General features: G+C 31.7%; 1 protein-coding gene across 1 annotated transcript in view; it reads left to right on the forward strand.

The window, feature by feature from the left end:
• Positions 1–4978: 4978 nt before the first annotated feature.
• Positions 4979–23747, forward strand: part of LOC123695612 (allatostatin-A receptor) — a 113838-nt gene continuing 95069 nt past the window's right edge. The window contains exon 1 of the mRNA XM_045641515.1: positions 4979–5208. The gene's annotated coding sequence lies outside the window, so the exon portion shown is untranslated. The remainder of the gene's footprint in view (positions 5209–23747) is intronic.

Consider the following 23747-nt stretch of genomic DNA (forward strand, 5'->3'; position numbering starts at 1 on the left):
GTATGGATATAAAGTGACTTATAGTAAGTACTAGCTTCCGCCCGCGACTCCGTCCGCGCGGATGTCGGTCTTCGCGTGGATGGTTTATTTCTTCATTTTGAGTAGGTACCTCTGACAATAAAATCTTATAAATATCTATTGGACCCAATTCCCAAATACGGCTAGGCCTATATAATAATACGCAACGTGTGTTCGCGGTTCTACGGAACAACGTCTATGGATACAACTGAAAAATTAAGATTAATTTTTTTCTACGTATTTTTCCAGGATAAAAAGTATCATATTTTACGCCCAGGATAATAAGGTATAATTACATACAGACAGACAGACAGACAGACAGACAAAAATTTTTTTAATCACATATTTGGGTTTGGTATCGATCCAGTAACACCCCCTGCTATTTATTTTTTCAATATTTTCAATGTACAGAATGGACCCTTCTACAGATTTATTATATATATAGATAGAGTATAGAGTCAAGTTAACATTATTTCAAAAATGATCATACGTAAGCATGAGTCATAGTTAACAAGAAACAAATTGATATTGAGATTTAATATCAAGTATAACCTTGTGTACCAAATCTGGAAATACAAGTCCATAACAAATTCGGATATAAATCACATGTTTACCATAAACTAGAAAACATTATTGGAAATGTTCAAAACACTCTCGAAGAACTCATATAAATTTGTAATTTTACGAGAACTCCCGTAAAACCAGCGTAATACTGGCACTCAAGTGAAAAGAGCAGATTTCGTCGTTAAACAACGTAAAAATCCTTTCGAAAGCGAAATATCATCACGTGGAGTGTCAGGGATAATGTTTTATTAGAAAATTCCTATTTAAATTTATGTCCTCTAACTTTAAATAATGGCTGGGCAGACGAGCGGTGAAAACGCCGAGAAATTTAAAAAAAACATAATTATTAGGTACGTCAAATAAATATTTATTATTTCACCTACAGATAGAAGGTTAACCGTCAAAGCTACAGATTCAAATCCCGCCTTGTCAATTTTTTTTCCAGTTTTATCTTTTTTTTTTTTGTAATTAAAAACTTTATATTATCCTGATTTAAGGTTCATTTTTTATTGTATTAACTTGCCACATGACTTTATCGATATAAAATACATTTCAACCTTGTTGCTCTCTCATGTTTAACAATCGCTCAAGTTATAAAATACATAACAAGAAATGAAATTTCCAATTTTAATTATTAGTTTAGTAAACGATTGGCGCCTTTTATACTCTTGATGTCTGCATATATTATAATTTATAATACTTAAGTGTATATATATTTGGTACAATAAAATTTTAGATATAATATGTCCGCTCTTAAAACTGTTCGTTTACACAAAACGCAATAAAATCTCTTAACTCTTAAGTCTTCTTGAGTACTATCTCAAAACATCTCATATATAACGTTCATCATAATCAGTGGAAAACAATATGTGATTTAGAGCAAATAAATCAAATTCTATTTTTTTATACGTTTTTATTAGTAAAACTCCTAAAGAAATAACAAATATGTACTGAGAAATGAAAAAAAAAAAAATGTGTGCGTGTACTAGTGTACACAAGTAAGAAGTGACACTTCTTTATGACCTTATTTAAAAAAAAGTCGAATCCACGCGTGGTAGGGATAAGAAAAAGATGGCGCGTAATGGAAAAATGTTAACTAAATTTTTTTCCAACCCCGATAAAGAAGTTTCACTTCAAAAAGTAACAATGTAGTTTTTTGTGGGTACGAAAAAGATGAACCGACTCTGAGGGATTGTGACAAGCTGAAAAATAACAGCAAGAGATTATTTAGGAAAAGGCGGACGTTCGCAAAAAAATTGTAATTAAGCTTTAAAATCTCAAAGTTGTTTATTTCTTTGGCCACTTTAATTTTATTTATCCATAATATTAAACATAAAAAGAACAGGTATTTGTAAAGTTGTTTTACATAAAATATATTAAATTTAGTTTCGAATGTAATACTTGGAAAGCGGAAAAAACTTGTGGCTTCTAAATCCATGGAGTATTTATTATTATAGTGTAACGAAATTTATCTAAAATAACTAATACTTTCGCAAAAATTTTTCCTAAACATTCTCGAAGTTTCAGAAATGTTAATTTTCTCACTTTTTAGCTTAAAAGAAACTATATAAGTTATATTTTATGCAGAACCTGTCAGGCGCAAACATGAGGGGTCGAGATGTAGGTGTTAGCAAGTGTAGGACGCACTAAAATTGATTTCTTGTTTATATAAAACTAGTAGTTTACCCGGCTTCACCCAACCAACCCACCCGGCTTGGATGTGGGATAAATAAAAAAAACGTAATAAAAATATTTAAAATTTAGCCTGTGGTGTTCGGTCAAGACTCTAAGGTGTTAAAATAATGTTTTAAATCTGTCAATTTGTTTTTAAATCACAAAAAAACAAGTGAAACATATTACAGCATTTCAAATACATTAAATATTCTTAAAAAAAGCTTTTTTCTGTAAAAGTGATATCTAGAGCAGGCTCCAAGGAGATGTTCGTTTGCAAAAATAGCGGACCTAAATCTGACTTCTGATATATATTGTATAGATCCCAGACATCCTATAGACAGATGTTGCCAACCAGTTTTGTGGTCCCCCTCCCCCCACCCCGGTAATTAAATATGGCATCAATCGTAAACAATGGACTATTGTTAATTATTTAAAATAATAATTAAAAAAATATATTCATGAGTTTTCAATCTATAGTGGTTTAAAGTTAACTCAAAAATGGAGCATTTTCGTAAATTTTCTAAAAAATCTTAGAGAAAGTGTAAGAAATGTTATAGTATGCTATATATTCGTGATCTACTCAATAAGCTCTTTCATATTTTGATACCCCACACGGCATGTTTTGGAAATTTTTATTTTTTTCTTTGTATGCCATATTTAATTACCGGGGTGGGGAGAGGGGGACCACAAAACTGGTTGGTAACATCTGTCTATAGGATGTCTGGGATCTATACAATATATATCAGAAGTCAGATTTAGGTCCGCTATTTTTGCAAACGAAACTCCACTGAGAGTCCGGTCTAATCATTTTAGATTAAAATAACCCACCCTGGCCCCGCCCTAATTGAATCGAGAAAGAAAACGTAACCTCCGAAATATTGTAGTTTTGTATTGGTGAAGAAATTTTCAAAATAACGACTCTAGATTTCTTTACCGTCGTTGTCTTCGTTTACGTGAATTAAACTAAATTAAGCTATTGCTTGGCTTTTATCGCGGGCCTTGAGCGCGGGGACCGAATCCAGAAATTCCGTAACGAAATAAAACCTCACGCTCCCCACTCCGACGGGCGGAGGTGTGGCTTGAAGGCATAGCATGCAATAGCTTTACCGCGGCAGTCCCCGAGTGCCACACGTCTTTTTTTTAAGTGAGGTTTTACTTTCGGCATTTAGTTGGTAGGTACCTACAATCAAAGAAAAATATTTTTATAAAATACTCATCATATCTTCTATAATATAAAAATGAATCCCAAAATGTGTTGGTAAGCGCATAACTTTAGAACAGCTGCACCGATTTCTTTAATTCTTTTTTTATTATATTCCTTGAAGTACGAGGATGGTTCTTATGTAGAGAAAACGTGAATATGTACCACGGGCGAAGCCAGGGCAGACCGCTAGTTTACTATAATAACATACATATTGAATTGAAAATCCTTTTGAACTCAGCAAAAAAATATGTAAAACGTTTCAACGAAATTAATAAACAATCACGTAGAGATTCGATTTGATATTTACATCGAAAACAAATATCAGATTATACCAGACGTCCACGAATCAATTACACATACTAGTTAACGCACGTAACTTTGTCTGCTTTTATTTGCAATATTTATGGAAATAACATTTTTTTTAAGTTTTATTATTGACTATTTAACGTAATAATGCAAAATAGTAAATAAAATAAACACTTGAACATAATGAATTTTAAACGCGATTTATTCGTTGACAGCGTCGGGTTTAATAGTATCACAATAGTACTATAATTCATCACAGTCGCTTTCTCTATCTCAATGTATATGCTGAATTTTTTAAAACTACGCAACGGATTTTGATGCGGTTTTGTTAATAGATAGTGATAGAGTGTGAGTAGAGCTAATAGATAGCAGGCGAAGCCGCGGACGGAAAGTTAGTAATGAATAAATTTAGTTTTAAAACCGTTAAATAGTCTTCATTTTTAAAGGCATAATACATAAACACAAGACAATACAGTTAGGTAAAGTCGTTTCGAAGTAAAGGCAGAATAAACAATCTAACAAATAAAAATGTTATTATATAGCTATTATATTACTTATAAAAGTGTGTTTGTTTGTCTGTCTATCTATCGCAAACAATCAATATTAAGTTGAATATCTCATGTTACTTACCCACGCAAATTTGTTGGGAAGAAACACGATACTTTTTGCTAGACATAGTACGTTCTTTATAGTTATCAAATTATTATTATTAAGGGCCGATTTTTCAATCCTTGGTTAAAATATATCCGTCCAATAAAGTATTACACGAACATTTTAAAATGTCACCTGTAAACTGTCATATACGGACATTTAGAATACATTTTTGAAATGGTAGTTTAATACGTTATTCGATGAATAAGTTTTAACCAAGGATTGAAAAATCAGCCCTAACTTTAATAGGAGAGCCAACCATAATAATATTATTAACATTAATAGGAGAGTCAGGGCGGGCGGCTAGTATGTATAAAGTAATGAGCTTTGTACTTTTTGTAGAGCGAAAAAGCTCCCGAATTTAGCATACTTTCTTCTTCACAGCTTTTTCAATATTGACAGACATTTTAACTCGACAATTTTGGCGCTTCCACGGGTTCCCTTAAAATCTTAACCACATGACAGGAGCCTTTAAGCCTGGTCACTTTTAATTAAAATATAAAGTGTCTGACATCGCCCACGGTGTACGCGATAGCTCAGTCAAGCTCAGATCGTCGCGGAGGAGTGTTGTGACCGCACACCAAACTTTCGCAGATTCGGGCGCGAACTCCGAATTACATTTTCGAATTTTTTTCTGACATTTGACGTTTTAATTTTTTTTTCATAACGAAGCAGTGGCGTCGCCCGTTTAGTGACTTGTCAATTTGGTCGAGTGTTGTGAAGTGTAAGGGTGACACTTTGGCCCGTCTTTGCTCATTAAAAGTGGCGTTTTCGTGTCAACAGGATGTGATGTAAGTGCTTTTGTATTCTTTCCGTTGGTTTGTGTCAAGTTTGTTTGACGTTTTTTGATTGGACACTAAAAGTTGCAACTCATTTCCTTTTGCAACAATGATCCATTGACAAATATTTTCAGGAGTTAAAATTAATGGAAACAGTTTTCTTTATCAGGATAAACATAAATATTAGTTGCAGTTAATTATGGTTAGACAACTAAACTATTAGTTCTCTTACAACTTTAACTGTATCCAACTGAATTTTTTATAAATAAATACAATTATTACAAATAAGTCAGAACAATACAAATATTCAATAAAACAACATTAAAATTAAAAATATTAAATGTGTTATAGATTTCCTATTAGGTATATATAATTTAAACAATTTGAATAATAATATCTCCTAAATTTTATTAATCTACTAACAAGTAAATTCAAGATAATATATTAAATAAATACAATTATTTATAAACAAACAAAAAAAGGAGAGTCGATGTTATTTCCTAATGTTAATATTTTTTAGCTCTAACTAAATTTTAAGTTAGATTATGGCTCTAAATAATTTTGATTGTTAAAACCACTGAATCAGTTGTGAAAATTAATAAGGCGTTTGATTTCGTAGTTAATAATATTTTTTTATAGACCGCATTAAAATTACGTCAAGTATTTTCCTTTCATCTCACAAACGACTTTCCGAATATAAAAGTAATTTATGTGATTCAATTTTTAATCAAAAGATAACTTTTAAATTTCAATTGGATTTCGTTTAATAAGTACCTACTGCATTTTATATTTTAAATATTTAGTAAATACAAAATCTCATTTTTGAAACACATTCAATATTAACATGCAAGAAAAATATGCATGAGTTCATGAGGAGAGTGAACAGGTAGATACATTCTAAGGAATTACGCTCCATCTTAGGCCACATCTCAGCTTACCATCAGGCGAGATCGTGGCCGAGCGCCCCCCTATGGCAGCATTAAAAAAAAGAGTAAATTGAAACTGGAAGTAACTAGAAGAAAATAATACAGTAGATACGACAGCGTGATAGAGAACATGCTTCAGATTTAAAATAGATATATCTTCATATAAATAAGTTCGTTTTATTTATATAACTCGATAACAGCTGGGTTGTCTTTTCTCCTCCTTGGAGATAATACCTATTAATAATAAAAAAAAAATCTTAAATATACCTGAGTTCATCCATGGTTTGAAACTAGTATTAAATAAGTTACATCTATTTTCTACTGGCTGTGTACCTCGGCTTCATATTATGTGGTACACTGTAGTTAAGTCGTATCAATCAGAAATCTTCGTGGGCCCATGCACAACATTTGTGAAGATCATCACGATATGATCATATACAAAGTTTATGTTTGTATAAGTCATACAAACAACCGTTTTTTTACACGCTTATACCCTCACGTATGTATGTGTAAAACCGACTTCCTTATAGTCGATTTTGTTTTACTTAAAACGGATAAATTTAATTCAGAATTTGTTCACTTACCTAGGACCTTACCTTACTCTCTTCCACCGTCGGAGTTCCCCGTGGACTACAAACTCCAGCTCTTCAAGTCCAGAGTGAAGAGGCTGTATAATATTATACAGATCAGCTATTAAGGTCTGATACTTTTACTCCGAAGGGCTATTATTAATTCTACTTGACTTAACCAGTACCGACCACATGAGGGCTTAAGAACTTAGCCCCAGAACGTGTAAGCTTAATTAACTTCATAATAATTTCAGTAACCACTTTCTAATTATAACATGTATTGTTTAAATAATTCTAAACAATCCCATTGCTAATTGTTACTTATTACAGCAACAAATTAACACCTACGCACATTTAGTTTCTCAGTTTATAAATAAATCCACGACTTTGTGTAAATAACATTAGTTGGAAACTATTTACAATTTACTTTTCCTGTTTCAAGATGGACGATCAAATATTTTAACGTTTTAATAACCCGAATAAATACTGTTCCAAATAACGATAGTGTATGTATTAAATCGCGTATATAGGTAAATACTTCTTAAATTATTTTATTTATCTTTAAAAGTTGTGTAAGTATATTTACGATACTTCATCATTCTATAAGATTACGAAAATGTCGATCACAGCGGGTAGTTTCAGAGCAATGTATTAAGAAATAAACATATGTACATGATAAATAATACCTCTTTTTTGGGTAAGTCAGGTAATCAAATAAATTTACCTGTCTAAAAGTTAATTTAGATGTAAATTGGGTGAAACCGCAATGTGCAGTTTTGCACGTTTAGCAGTAATTCAATAGTTTCAGGTTAAATTTCTGTATATCGGTGTTTATTAAAGCGGTATTATAAATAACTAGATTTCCGCCCGCGGCTTCGCCCGCGTTTGCAAAGGAAAACCCGCATAGTTCCCGTTCCCGTGGGATTTCCGGGATAAAAACTATCCTATGTGTTAATCCAAGTTACCCTCTATATGTGTGCTAAATTTCATTGTAATCGGTTCAGTAGTTTTTACGTGAAAGAGTAACAAACATCCATACATCCATACAAACTTTCGCATTTATAATATAAGTAGGATTACGTAATTTATACGATACATACATTGGTTTAAACGTCCTAATCATATCATACATTATTATATCTGCCCTATATTTGACTGCACGTTTCGCTAACATACATTGGACAAATTTATTGTAACACTACTTCCTACATAATAAATCTCTACATAGTATAAAACAAAGTCGCTTCCCTGTCTGTATTACCTATGCATTCTTAGATCTAAAGTACTCAACGGATTTTGATGCAATTTCTTCATAAATATTTCAGCAACACTTATATGATAGAGTGGTTCAACTGGAAATTTTTATTGAAAGTTGGCGAAGCGATTGAACTGAAAGCTTGTTTTTAATATATTATTTAAAATAATAATAGCTAGTCTTTAATAAAATCATAAACAGTAGTTTTAATTATTCATAGACTATCTTCTCAGTTTTACTCCCGTAATACGTTCACGACATTTCATAGTACCTGTACATAATATTATAGGCTATAATATAATATAGCTATGTCAGAATATTATAATCTATCCAAGAACCATTCATCCGTTCTTGCGTGATATCGTAACAAACATATTCATCCATCCAAACAATCATAATCAACTATTTTGTATTTATAACTAACTCTGCCCCGCGGCTTTACCTGTATTTATCCGCTCCTATTGGTGATAACATATAGCCTTCCTCGCTAAAGGACTATTTAATAATGAAATAATTTTTAAAATCGGAATTATTTCATGACATTAATCCGTTTAAGCGATCAAACAAACAAACTCATCAGCTTTATAATATTACTATAGAAAATTAATATATTCAGTCGAAAAACGATTTATTATGCGTTAAATACTGTTTAACGCATAATAAATTGTTTTTCATTTATTTAATGAAAACGAATAGCATTTGTAACACATGGCGCGAAAAAATAATGATTGACAGATGACATGCAGGGTTGACAGCATTTAATAAAGGGTTGAACAAATTCGCAGATCACTTAATGTAGAGATGGGATTACAATTATTGTTTTGGAATTATATTATCTTGAATTTAGTATGACTAGTCACTAGAAGAATATTATGTACAAATCTATTTACTACAAAATACATGTATGCGGAGTTAATTTGCCCTTAATCCAACAATATTAGTAATCTTAACAATTAAAATAAAATATTACAAACCCTATGGCCAGTGTCATGACTTCCTGATACAGTAGTTGCTAATAAAACACTTTTAAAACTTTTTAACCAACTTCCAATAAAGAAGAATGTTCCAAGTTCATCTGTATTTTTCAGACTTTATTTTTCATACATTATTTTCCAACTGACAGATAATAAAAACAGAATATACGCAGTACTCGTGTTGGCTATAAATGTTTGTTTGTTTGTCCTTATTTCAAAACAATGCATCCGATTGAGTGTGAGTTGGCTGGAGAGCAGCATAGATTGGTTTTCAGAAAATAATACTTGAAAGAGCAAGCGATGGATGAAATTTGCAAGTAAAATAGCTTTTGCACAATGTAGTGATATGCACTCAAGCAAAGGCGCGTTGAAATGCTAGTACCTATTATAATAATAAAATAGCTTTATAGTATGTAATAAGTAAGTTTCCTTAGTTTCCTTTTCGCGGAAAATAGTAACGAAACCAAAACACATCTATTTTTTTTTATTTAAACAAAATTTACATTAACCAAGAACAAACTCAAAATAAATAATTCACAATCCAATGAATGAAAAAGAGTATTGTTTTAAGATTGCTTTTTAACGACATCCCCAGCTTTCTCACAAAATTACTATTCGAGAAAAGCAATTTCACTTAAACGAATTCAATACCTTTGTTTTATTAACCGAATTCAAATAATACCTCTACCTGTATATTATAAAATATTTCCAACGAACACTATAGTACCGATAAAAAAAAATAAGAGACGGATAAAAAAACAAAACTATTAAAAATCAAACATTTATTTATTCAATTAGATTTCCTATAAGATCACTTTTGAATCGTCATAACATTTTTAACATTTACCACCGATTCGGAAAGCAGTAGGTAGGCAGTAGGCAGTATCTATGGAGAAGAACCGGCAAGAAACTCCATAGTTGCTCTTTTAAAATCATGTCAATATTACAATTTAGTTTTACCATGGACCCAATAATGGTTTTACATAGTAATATTACATTATAATTTATGTAACATTGAAAATTAAAAAAAACGACGTGTGGCACTCGGGGACTGCCGCGGTAAAGCTATTGCATGCTATGCCTTCAAGCCACACCTCCGCCTGTGGGAGTGGGGAGCGTGAGGTTTTTTCGTTACGGAATTTCTTGATTCGGTCCCCGCGCTCCAAGGCCTGCGGGCCGCGATAGAAGCTATGCAATAGATTTAAAAAAATGCATTGTCTACATATCAAGTATTATTACGTTGTTATTATTTATCTGTGGCATTAATAAATAAAAACGTTAAATCACAACTAAACTAAATAAGTGTAGTCAAACAATAAATGTTCACTGAGCGAACTGCAACACAGTTAAAAGAAAGAAAAATCGTTTATTTGAAACCGCGCTAGAATAAGTTAAAACTAAAAACTTAAATGTAACAGCGTGGTGCTGAAAAGAATATCTGCAACATATAGCGTAGTTTGAACACTTTTTTTAATGGTCCCCTATAGCAGAAAGTTCATTCAAAATATAAATGTCATCGGAAATGTATGTAATCTGTCATTAAAGAAATTCCTAGGAAATGTTTACATTTGCACAAATACGCATATATTGTGCTAGTTACTAGTTATTATTCGACGTTATTATATAACTTTTAAAACAATATTTAGGTAGTACCTACATTTCCTCCATAGCTCCAGAATTATCCCAGGATATGTAATATATATGTATTGCTTAATTTTTAAAACAATGCTTCTTACTTTTTCCAAAATTAGCTACAAAATACATTTTTCAGAAGATGTATACAATTCCTAGATTTCAAACTTTACGGTGACATAAGTACTATCTTTTCAAATTAGAAAATGTATTTATTAACGCTCTACGCGGCTTGCTCGGACGCTATTAACCTATGTAAATCGTGAAAGTTATTAATTTAGTAAATTGGTTCCATCACATCCTTGTTTATATGAAATGTTTATAAAGATGCGCATAATAACTTTCCAGGAACTCATATCTATGATGAGTAGTTGTTAGCTACAATTATTAAGAAATCAATGCAAATATTTCAGCAACACTTATATGAATTAAATAACTATTCCTTAACAGTCATTTCTACTAGCTCTACCACGCGGATTCACCCACAGATGAATCCACGGGCAAAATGAAGTACCTATTTCTATAGCTCATGTGTTACTCTGATTTATAATCTATACTAGTGGTCCGCCCCGGCTTCGCCCGTGGTACATATTTCGCAATAAAAGGTAGCCTATGTCCATTCTCGGGTATTAAAATATCTCCATACCAAATTTCATGCAAATTGCTTCAGTAGTTTAGGCGTGATTGAGTAACAGACAGACAGAGTTACTTTCGCATTTATAATATTAGTATGGATTACTGTAACGGTTCTTTTGAATGTTGTTCAATAGTATTTTCGTAAAAGAGTAACAAACATTATATTAGTAGGATATCAAACTACACTAATTATAATAAATGGTAAATACTTTAACATTTCAGAACATATGATAAGCGAAAAACATGTACAAATGGCGTTCTCTCTAGGGATAAAATCTATATCTTAACAATTATTCCTATATCCACACAGGAAGGAACTGAAATGAGCAAATTGGTAAGAGGGAAGGTAAACAGTGAGATGAGGAAAGGGTCGCACTTAGCTGTATCAATATGTACAGGACAAACGTCCAGTGAACTAATACTTGAGCGTTCTGGATTTGCAAGGATAGCTGGACTCTCTGGTGCCACTCGGATTGAAGTAGGATAAAAAGATAATAAAAAAAGACGTGTGGCACTCGGGGACTGCCGCGGTAAAGCATAGCATGTATTCAAGCCACACCTCCGTGCCTGTCGGAGTGGGGAGCGTGAGGTTTTTTCGTTACGGAATTTCTCGATTCGGTCCCCGCGCTCAAGGCCCACGATAGAAGCTATGCAATAGCTTAAAAAGAGCGCGAGTACCGAACACGTGTAAGAAGTGAAAATTCTTTGGCAAGATTCAAAGCTATCAAAATCGTCGCCTTACACCAAGACGTGACGGTGTTGTCATGACGCGACCTTGAAATTTTACTCTCAACGAACCTAAAGAAGACTCGCTTCAAAGAGATATGCCACTAAAATTAAACAATAGAATAAATATTAACGACAAAAAAAAATGACCAAATTCTAAAAGTTTCTTTGATAACAAGCAAATTAAATAAATAAATAATCCTTAAAACTTAGTTTAAAGCCGAACCGGAGACCCTGTAGATTCCGTCTTGTCTTAATTGAGGGTTAGAATTGGAGGATTTATCCCTAAATTTCAATGACAAAGCAAACAACGTCACGGTCATAAGCTAATTCCATAATCCCCAAAAACTTCCCGAAGTTGAGCAACTTTTATCAGTTTTAGACAATATTGAATTAAAAGACAATCCGTCATTTCAACTCCAATACATCTTCGGAAAGACACAAACAACTTATGGAATACTGTGCCGCGCGATTTCACCCGGCAAAATAAGTATTTATATAAGTCATATGTATGTATTATGAAATGTATTATTCTGATTACTGTAAAGTTTAATCCCAATCCGTGCAGAGTTTTTTTCGTGAAAGAAACATCCATCGTCACAAACTTTCGCATTTATAATACTTATTAGTAGGATTCTATACCTCATGTATTAATCTGGTACATAAGTAGTTTTTTCAAACATCTTTTCTCACAAACTTTCGCATTTTATAATATCAGTAGGAATCGCGAAGGTCCACGTTTCTGTCAAATTAGGTCAAACTGGTGTTTAACATTAAACTTCCTACCAAATACCAAACTACGCTCCAAGGATGAATTTGGATGCAATGTTTTTGCTGTTTGTCAGAAGTTTTAAAGAATATATAAATCGCTGGAACGTGACTCGAATATCTAAATCCATGGAATGTATTTGGGAGATAAAAATAATTTCGCTTCTAGCGCTGAACGAAAGTATCTTCATGATATGATTTTTAGTATTATTAATACTAAGTTTGAACGTGTCGGAGTTTTTGTTTATAACTCAATCAAAAATTATGCAGTCATTTCAGTTTATAAGAAACTAGCTTTCCACCCGCGGCCTCGCCCGCGTTTACATAGAAAAACCCGCGTAGTTCCCGTTCCCGTGGGATTTCCGGGATAAAACCTATCCTATGTGTTAATCCAACTTACCCTCTATATTATGTGTGCTTAATTTCATTGTAATCGGTTCAGTAGTATTTGCGTGAAAGAGTAACAAACACACACACACATCCTCACAAACTTTCGCATTTATAATATTAGTAGGATAGGTATTAAGTGTGGGTTCTTAAAATTACTTACATAAATAGTATAACAACTTAGTTAAAATCTGCAATACAAAGCTGAAGAGTGTTTGTTTGGTTAAACGTGTTAATCTGAGAAACTATGGGTCCGATTTCAAAAATTCGTTCAGTGTCAGATACTTAGCCTATTTCATTCCCATGACCGGCTATATAAAGGGATTAATGTGGATAAAACCGCGGGACACAGTTAGTAATCTAATGAAACACAAAAATATACTTCCATATTTTGCTGTTAAATTTATAAAATCACAGAAAATCACAGAATAAGTGCCTAAATTACGAATTAATTCATTGATAGTTTTGTTATTCCTTATCCAAGATAACAAAATAACTCTTTTATTCCTCGCAACCATCTGCCTACTTGTCTTACGAAAAATACAATAGCTTCTATAAACTACACTGAAGCAAGCTGTAAAGCGTTTATTTATAAGGGCTTGGTCCCATCTGGTTGTTAAAATTAAAACGCCATTTCTGTATTTATTAATTCTCTTAATGTTGAATTTAATATCTAAATGTTTCTATTAACTCGACATTTGTTTCCTTTTTTCTTCTAAACATCACTTATTTCCCTTTGTGTTATTTTTCATTGTATTTTTAATAAACATAAAATTTTAAGTGATCTTTTGTTCTATGTTAAAATGTAACGATTAAATGTTAAAAAAAGAATAAACAACATTTATGGAAATTTTCTTCAATGGAATTTTCGAACGTCCGAATATTCTGGAAGCGTTTGATATTATCACAATATAAATAGAAAAGCGAATACCAAAGAAGAATTAAAGGTTGTTAATAATGGCTATAATATTTAATTTAAAATTATCCTTTAATTACACGGCAGGGTTTCCTCGTGGAAATATTATTAAAGTACTCTGATCATGATTTTCTTTATAAGTTTTAAAAGCGTTAAACCTTATTTAATACAATTCAAATATAAACGTGAATCGGGAACATTTAATTTCTAATTATTCGATCGTATTTGTAGAAAAATGGATAAAAAGCAATTCCATATTATAAAGTTACCAAAAATATAAATATGAAACAAAGATGGTTCCATATAATTGCTCACTCATATATAAAATCTACACATAGGTATTTACCGTCACATTGGCTATCGTATGCCCCTTCCAAAGAAAGATTTCCAAATTTTTATCGCTGATAAAATTATATAATTTTAAGGGACGCTTGTCACAAATATATGTACTCATTACGAAAATCATCAGTAAAATTCATAAAATATCGAAAAGCTTTTTACAAATCGCACATTACCAGGAAAAATCTGAATCAGTGTTAGTATGACAAAAATAAAACACATATAAAACATTAAATTGTCTTAACTATGCATTATGAGGGTATATCCACATTACAACCAATGTTTAAACAACGCCATAGTCCCCTACAAACTCAAAAATCGCTTTTACACGTAACACTGCAATGTGACCATACCCTAAACAGTCAATAGTTAAGACAGCCTCATTCAACGTAACTATTTATTCTGAGACATCAAAAGAAGTGTTTGCCATAAAAGAAAATGTTAACGACATCATAATGAAGGCGTCAAAGATTTTTACGACACAAAATGAATTGTTATATCTTGAGCGCTATAAAATTGATGGGTAAATACGCTTTTTTCATGACGTATTTATTAAAAAATAATACACAGTTCATACATGTGAAAATCGCGAGAATTTTGAACTTTAAAAAAGTTTTTTATAGAAACTGAAACTTTAGGGAATAAAATAAGCTTTATTAAAGATCAATTTATGACAATGGTTATAACTAAGTTAATATTCCTGATATTTAATATGATGCTAAATAGTACAGCAAACTGATCACCTACTTGTCCCTAAGAAAAAATTGATCAGTCAAACAGATGTTTATTGTATACACAATGCATCTGCCCTTACCACTCTAGAGGACATGGGACTTTTTTTCATGTACAAAGGACATAGTTACATAGTAAATACATAGTGGTTAAATACTGTAAATTGTAGGTATGTTTTGAATGCGATTATACGTTTCACAAATTAAGATTTGTAGAAACGAATCCCCATTTCGTTCAGTCACAGCATCACGCGTGAACGGTTGGACTGAATTCTGTTTTGTTGTGTTTATTATGGTAAGGAAGTCCTTTGAAAAAAAGAAATAAGTTAATTCCACAGAGAATTAGAAAACTTCTCGTGTTCAATAGTTCGCCCAAATGAATACACGATATTTAGATAATTAAATAGAAAAAGAAGTACAACATAATATTCGATCAATGTGGTAGAAGTAATATATAATAAAGTGAAAGACTTAAAAATAATCTATATTAATATTATAAAGCTGAAGAGTTTGTTTATTTGTTTGAACGCGCTAATCTCGGAAACTACTGGTCCGATGCAAAAATTATTTCGGTGTTAGATAGCCTATTTATCGTTGAAGGCTATAAGCTATATACATATATCATCTCGCTAAGACCAACAGGAGCGGAGCAATGCGGGTGAAACCGCGGGGAACAGCTAGTATTGTATAATAAGTGTTGTCTGTGTTAACAATCTTGTTCTACAAAAAGTTATAGTATAGAAAAAAGGAAAAAAAGATAATCCGAAACTAATAGTGGATTAAAACTAATATAGATCTAAAATAATAGAGTAAATATATTTCAAGAAGGATTCGATTTATATAAGAAGGATTATGTATGAAAGAGATGATTGAATCGAAGATTTTTCTTAAGAAGGAATTCATTCGAACCAGTATTATATTAGTAAAAAGATATTTTTGTATGAACTATGTATGTCGAATAATAATAGATCTATTATTGACGAATGATTGGCTAAAATTTTCTACCATTTTGCTCAATTGGTCGTATTAATCCATTTGGAAAATATTTCTAGACCTCTATTAATATAATTTAGAGCTCTTTTCAAGATAGATACTATTTTAGACTAAAAATGAGTTTAATGAAGAGCGTGTACCGAGCGGTTTTTGTTTTTTTTCTAAAATAAATTTTTGAAAAAAAAACTTCAAGACTATACCTATATGTACAGATTTAAACTGAAAAGTAGAATCACATTCAAATTCGATGGTATTACATAATTTTGTTACAGAGATCCCATACTCCTAAACCATTCACATCAGCTCAGCAACATCAGATGGTGACCATTAGATGCAAAAATCTACATAGATTAAGATAACTTCTGATAAACAGTGTATATGCCACAATTATAAACAAAATTTGAGGGTTTCCCTCGATTTCCCCAGGATCCCATTATCAGATCCTGACCTGGTGACAATGGGACCACCTCTGACGTATGACGTACCAAATAAAAAAAGAATTATTCAAATCGTTTTATAATTGCCGGAGTAATCGCGTAACAAATATACAAAAAAAAAATACAGTCGAATTGATAACCTCCTCCTTTTTTTGAAGTCGGTTAAAAATCGTCGCCGCACTCCATGACGTGATGTTATTGCCATGACGCGAAGTTGAAATTTTACTATCAACGCGCCTAAAAGTTTTATTTCAAAAATACTTTAGTATTATTCCCTTTATACATATATATAGATATTGTAGTAAATAGGTAGATTATGTTTTATCATAATAGATGCAATGAAAATCAAGTGCGGACTAGGATGAGCTTATGTCATCCGAGTTTAGTATAAAACCGGGATTAACACATTAATTTAATCTCGGTTTAACCCGGTATAAAACGGGCGGACGGACCTCTACATACATAATTATATACATACTCTACATAATTATATACATAACTAGTGGTCCGCCCCGGCTTCTAAACATATTTCGCAATAAAAGGTAGCCTATGTCCTTTCTCGGGTATCAAAATATCTCCATACCAAATTTCATGCAAATTGGTTCAGTAGTTTAGGCGTGATTGAGTAACAGACAGACAGACAGACAGAGTTACTTTCGCATTTATAATATTAGTATGGATTACATTAGTATAAAATACTAGCGGTCCACATGATTCATTTTTATAGTATAGATATCGTTTGTCCAATTATGGGTCAGCAAATGCAAAGACCGTTTATTATCTAGGTTTAAATGCAATTTTTTATTGTAAGATAGTAAGATCTAATAAATGTCGCGGCATTTAAAGTTATTTCCTCGGCAACGGCTTGACTTGGCATTCATGAAATTTTTTGTGCATACCTATCGGGTACCTGAGAATTGCAAAACATCTTTTTTCATATCTCTATGAGATAAGAGTAAAAACGTTCGAAAGGGACAGATAGGGTTCTATTACATTTACGTTACTGTCAAAATCAATATAATTATGGAAATGAAATTAGAAATTAGTTTAACGAAGGTCTTTATTAAATAGGTACCAGCTGTTATACAACAGAGAGATCAACTTATACTGGTTAATTAGATCGCGTATTAGGTATCAAATTTAGTATGTATATCATAAAATATTTCATCATTTTAAATGAAATAAATCTTAATATCATTCCACTTTTTGTTGTCAAGCTCCACTCATTTTTGGTCTAATGAATATTCATAAAAGGTTACGAAAATTTATTTTGATTTTGTCCTTTACATATAAACTATAAAGGCACCCTTTTATAAGTATTCTAGAGGTCAGAAGAACAAAGGATCTATTTAGGGTCTGAATAATTGTTTACTAAGCGTTTGCGACTGACTTAATTCAGGCATATTATCTGAATGTCTTTGGATATTAAAGTTAAACAACATTGGATTTAGTATAATGAGAAATTGATTACAGTAAAGATACCATTGAATTTTAAAGCTTAGCTTTAAACGTCTTACGTACAGTTTTAAATGGAATGGCATTGAAGTTCAGATATAAATCTCTTACTGTTTTAGGTATTGGAATAAGAAAAAAAAGACGTGTGGCACTCGGCGACTGCTGCGGTAAAGTTATTGCATGCTATGCCTTCAAGCCACACCTCCGAGCCCGTCGGAGTGGGGAGCGTGAGGTTTTTTCGTTACGGAATTTCTCGATTCGGTCCCCGCGCTCAAGTCCCGCGATAGAAGCTATGCATTAGCTTAAAACTTATTTGAGAACCGAATATTAAAATTCAAGTATTATCTGTAATAAGTTGGTATACAAGTAGAGTACAGTACCATGTTATAGTTTTTCTGTATGTTTTCATGTAAACGAGATTAGTACTTAATATACAAACAAATAAACTTTTGCCCGCGGCTTCGTTCTCATTCAAAAATCAAAATTTGAATCTTTATCACTCTCATAACTATACACCTTCATGTGAATATATTATATTCTATTATCTGTTGACTGTTCTTAGTTTTACATCATTAATATTAAATATCTAAATCCCGAGCTTTCAAGAATCATCATCATCATCAGCCCATATACGTTCTCATTGCTGCTACATGGGCCTTCTTTGAGGGTACAGGCCATAATCCACCACGCTGGCCAAGTGCCGGTTGACGGATGTCACATGTCATCGAACTTTTGATTCTTCGACATGCCGGTTTCCTCACGATGTTTTCCATAACCGTCGAGCAGTGGTGATGTTAACATGCGCAGATAAATTGAAAAAAAAAAAAACAAATTCATTTCCTGCGCGTTCGCCACTGAGCCACCACTGCACCTTCAAGAATAATAATCCTAAATAGTAAATACTATGCTTAAAGTTATGTATGCTTAAAGCTTAAAGTAATAAAATATTGATTGAAGCTGTATTAAACTTCGGTTAGTCCCGCTATGGTATGGTCCCGGTATGGCACCCTCTTAAAATACCTATCAAAAAGTCCCGCTATGGTACCCATCTTTTAGATCTACGTTAGACAATAGAAGGTACAACTGAAAAGAAAAGTGTATCTATAAATAAATACTTTTAGGAGTGTATCAATAAAACGTCTGTTTGCGATATTAAATCAGTCTTTTATTAATTCAAAATATTTATAAAAAAATATCAAACAGTAAAACGAAATATTAATTGCAATGTAATTTTTAAAATAATCAACAATATTAATAACCAATAATCAACAATAAAAAAAATATAAAAAATCCACATCTCAGAAAAATTGCCTCTATCTAACCAAGCGTATGTTTTTGAAAAATGTCTACATTATATAAGTGTAGGTACTCGACTAGAGGACTGTTGGAATTGAGCCAGTTAAAGGTATAAAGAAAATCGTTTTCAGCTTCCTTTATTTCACTTGCAGTTAAATTTAAGTGCACTGCGCAAACGTATTGAATTTGAAAGAATTGTCAACACGTATTTGGGTGTTAAGGTTCTTTTTCACATTATTTTGTTTATACTTTTCTGATAACTATAATTAAAAATTTGGTTGCGTCTTAAATGTGTTTTATTTAAGTGAAACTTCTTTGGTCGCGTTGAGAGTGAAATTTTAAGATCGAGTTATGGCAATACCGTCACGTCGTGGAGTAAGGCGACGATTTTGGTATCATTGAATCTTGCCAATGAAGTTTCATTTCTGACGGGTGTGCTCAGCACACACGCTCTTTTTATTATAATACCTACCTACTTTAAGTATTGAAAATATTGGGATAGACATTAAAATAAATACCTATACCCGGCGCGGCCTAAGATGATCCCTATGACAGTTCGTCTTAGTGATTACTCGTATGATGGATCGTGTCGATACTTTACTATTTTATGGGCAAAGGCGTGGTTTGCATTCAGCCACCTCGGTAAACATGTTTTTACAAATATTATAAAATGAATTTTTAACGTCTATTATGTAAACGAAACGGTAAGTAAAACGAAAGTTTTCCAAAACATTAAAATACACCTTATCATTTTCTCGTAATTTTTAACCCGTTTAACACAGTGTATATTATTTTATCATGAAAATGGAATCCCCCATTTAATTTTTCTAAAAAACTTATATTATCATAGGTAAGTAAATTAACGCGAACGGTAATTATTAATTAAGTATGCTGCGATCTTCTGTTCCATTCAATAGTGAATGAACTATAGCTTAAGCATGGAAAAAATGTGAACTCGTTTCCATTATCGAAATTTGTTTATCGATACTTTCCGCACTAGTCGATAAATGCCAACGATGTAAGTTTTGAAGGACGTAAACGTAAAGTCAGATTGATATAATTTCTCGTAAATGATAAGAATTGTTATAATTCCAACGGAATATCATTGTAATAGGATAAAGCTACGTAAAAATTAATAAATGCCATTTTTAGACGCCTCCAATACGTTTCTAATTTAATGGTGACGCCATTACAAGTTTGTCTCTTGAGAATAACTGTCAGTGTCATAGGGATCATCTTAGGCCGCGCCGGGTATAAGTCATGTTTAAAATCCATTATTTCTAAATAATACTACCGTAAAGTCAAGCACAAGAAAATACTATTCAATAGGTATTATTTCTTTTCATATTAAACGAAGCAAAACCCATTCAGCAAATGTACAAGCCGTTAATAGTTTTAATGAGTATTTGTAATAAAACTAAGTGCTTGCTTTAAAATATTTTAGTTGATTTCTTCTCGAAAGTGCTTATTAACAAAGTCCATTTGAATGTATTTATTTATTCGACGAAATAAATGTTTGTGTTTGAATAAAATATTTAAAAGTTACAGGACGATTAAGGAAAGCTGGCATCTTCACAGTACTCACACTTATGCAATTTTACTGTAGAGTATGTTCAAAAACAAATGCGACTCTAGTTTAATTGTAGACTTGAATTGTAAAATGGGTGCGTTGTAGATAAATTTAATTATGAAAGCTCTCATTATTTATATGTAAAATAACAATTTAAAAGTAACTCAATCGATGAACTTAATTATTTATTCTCACATTCAATTTGTAATAGGTAAAGTATTGAAAATCATTCAATTATCAAATAATAATTAAATTTCATGTCATATTCAAAATAACGATAAAAACAATACAAATAACACGTGCTCTCACTTCCAATGCAATGTGTAAATTTTGTTGAAGTTCCATCTCTTCTTAACACTAGAGCGCTCGCGCCTAAAATTTTCCTTGAGTGCACGCGTGGGTTACATATGTCACCCATTACGACGCACTTTTTTTTCATAAAAATCGTAGTTTAAAGAGTAAACGAAGTACTTATTTATGAATCAACTTTATTTTTAAGTGATGAAACAAAAAAAATATCAATATTTTCTCATTTTACTTAAATTATGAGCTAAACATAAACCTCTGTGAAAAGTAACTAATTTTTTACTTATTGTGATCAATCAGTTGTTTTTACTTTGGAAACTACAAATTTGATAAAAATAATCATCTAATTATACAGTTTAGGAATACTTTGTTCTTATCCAATAAAATTTTATTTTCAATAAAAAATAAGTATGTCCTAGCACTCGAATATGAGTATTTTATTTGGATTTAAGTTACGATTATATATTAATAATTTCTTAAAAGTATAAATTTATCATAAGAGCAGTAAAAAATAAAAGGGGTATACTTGATTTTCACTCGTAATTGTATGATTTCAAAAACTTCCTAGAACGCTCGCGCGGGGGACATGCGTCACCCATGTACTTTTATATTTTCGCAGAGTACACTTCGTTGCACCAAGGAAGCTGTCACGCTGCTAAAATGTCCGGTGATTGATAGTCGGGGAATACCTGAGACAACAACACTCAAGCACGATTCTTTAAAAAAATATTTAGCAATATAATACACTGGGTGACCTATGTCCCCCGCGCGTGCGCTCTAGTGTTAATCGGCCTGTAATTTTTACCACTTAATTGTATTGTCAAAAAAATGACATTCCCCAGCCTTTTTTGGTATCAAATACGAAAATGCTCGAAAATGTATGCTATACTTTTATAATGTATAAAATATGAAATATCAACTATACAGGGTTACTTGTAAAACACCAGCAACCTCGCAGGACAAGATAGCTAACATCATAAGTAACAACATTTGTTCTACGACTTTTGGCATAGCGCAATAAATTATTTTTAAATGATTTTTTAAACTTTTATTGTACTCTCCTAACATTTGTAAGTCTATGTTCTATTCATTATCGGATGGACGACGCGACCCCCCCTTCCCCCTCTCGTTCGCTTCTTGTTTACAGAATTTTTGGGAGGCGTAGAGTTTATAATATTTAAACGGAAAATTAAATGAATATTTTTTTTGTATGAAAATAAAATCTAACAAATTATCAAAAGTCATAGAACAAAAATGTTGTTGCTTATGATGTTAGCTATCTTGTCCTGCGAGGTTGCCGGTGTTTTAAAAGTAACCCTGTATAATGATTAAGATTTAATTCAAATTTTATATATTTATCAAGAATTGTTTGTCAAGAATTGTTTGTTGTTTTTTATTGTATTGTTACCCAAACAATACAATAATTTCGTGATCTTATTTAAACTTGATTTTAAGATTCTTTAACTATATTTATTTTAGTATTACTTTACCTCTACATTCTCTACAACTATGAATTAAACTCGCGTCAAAAAAGGGTTTGTTTTTATAACAATCAACACACCAGACCTTTCCAATTTTGATTAATCATAACAGCCATGTTTATGTATAAAAGTTTATTCCATTAGTATTTTGCTTACAGGACATAATCAATAAACAATAATTAAAAGCACTTAAGCCTAGATTAGGTATGTCAGGGATTAACGTGACATCTATGAGTGCTCCATTATGGATTTTTCCATAATAAACATGTACCAAAACAAGGGCAATGATAAGCTTTAATAGTGTTTTATACACACCTCATATTAGGTATATGAATTAAAAATTAAAGAGAGCTGAGATTTTGTTTTTTTCTGTGTAATGTATGAACTCAAAAACAAACTGTATTAAACTTAATATAACGATAAATTAATTATCAACAAGTAACATAGAGTTTTATTTTTCAGAAACATGAATATTATTTTTTCATTTTTAATCCTGGTTTAACGTGGACGGAGGCGGATCTATAAAAATATGCTTGCTCTAAGAAAACTTGATTGTCTTCATATAAATAGGATTATAGAGATTATAATAATTATATCTGGATTAGTATTCGATTAAAGATTAATTGAAAAAATACCAAAACCCAAAAGTATCTTAATCTCAATTAAACTACAAATTAAAAAGACAATGAAATAAAACATTTACAGCCACTTAATTTTTCAGCCAGAAAAGACGAGGAAATAAAGTCGAATAATCTACGAACAGATCCCTTGAGATTGTACAGCTGATTTCGACTTGTCCCAGGGCCAATTAGCGGAGCGGAAAACTAAGTTTATCATTAATTCTTTTGTAATTAGGAAAGTATAATAAAAAATCGTTTGCGATAACACAGAAGGACTTTCGTACCTAGTATAAGTTATCTGTGGTCCTACTAGTAAGAAAGCGAAAGTTTACGAGGATGAAGTATAATTTATTGTTGCTCTTTCACGCGAAAATAGATAATCGGTTTTGGATGTAACTTTATACATAGATAGTTCGGTTATTATTTATTTTTAGGCTATGTTTTTATCTATATTTAAGCTATCACACACGTATGGTTGACTTGACTGTATAATTTTAAAAATCTTATTTTTTTAACACAAACTGAGTAATATAT

Source organism: Colias croceus, chromosome 11 (assembly GCF_905220415.1).
Source record: "Colias croceus chromosome 11, ilColCroc2.1".
Classification (NCBI taxonomy): Eukaryota; Metazoa; Arthropoda; class Insecta; order Lepidoptera; family Pieridae; genus Colias; species Colias croceus.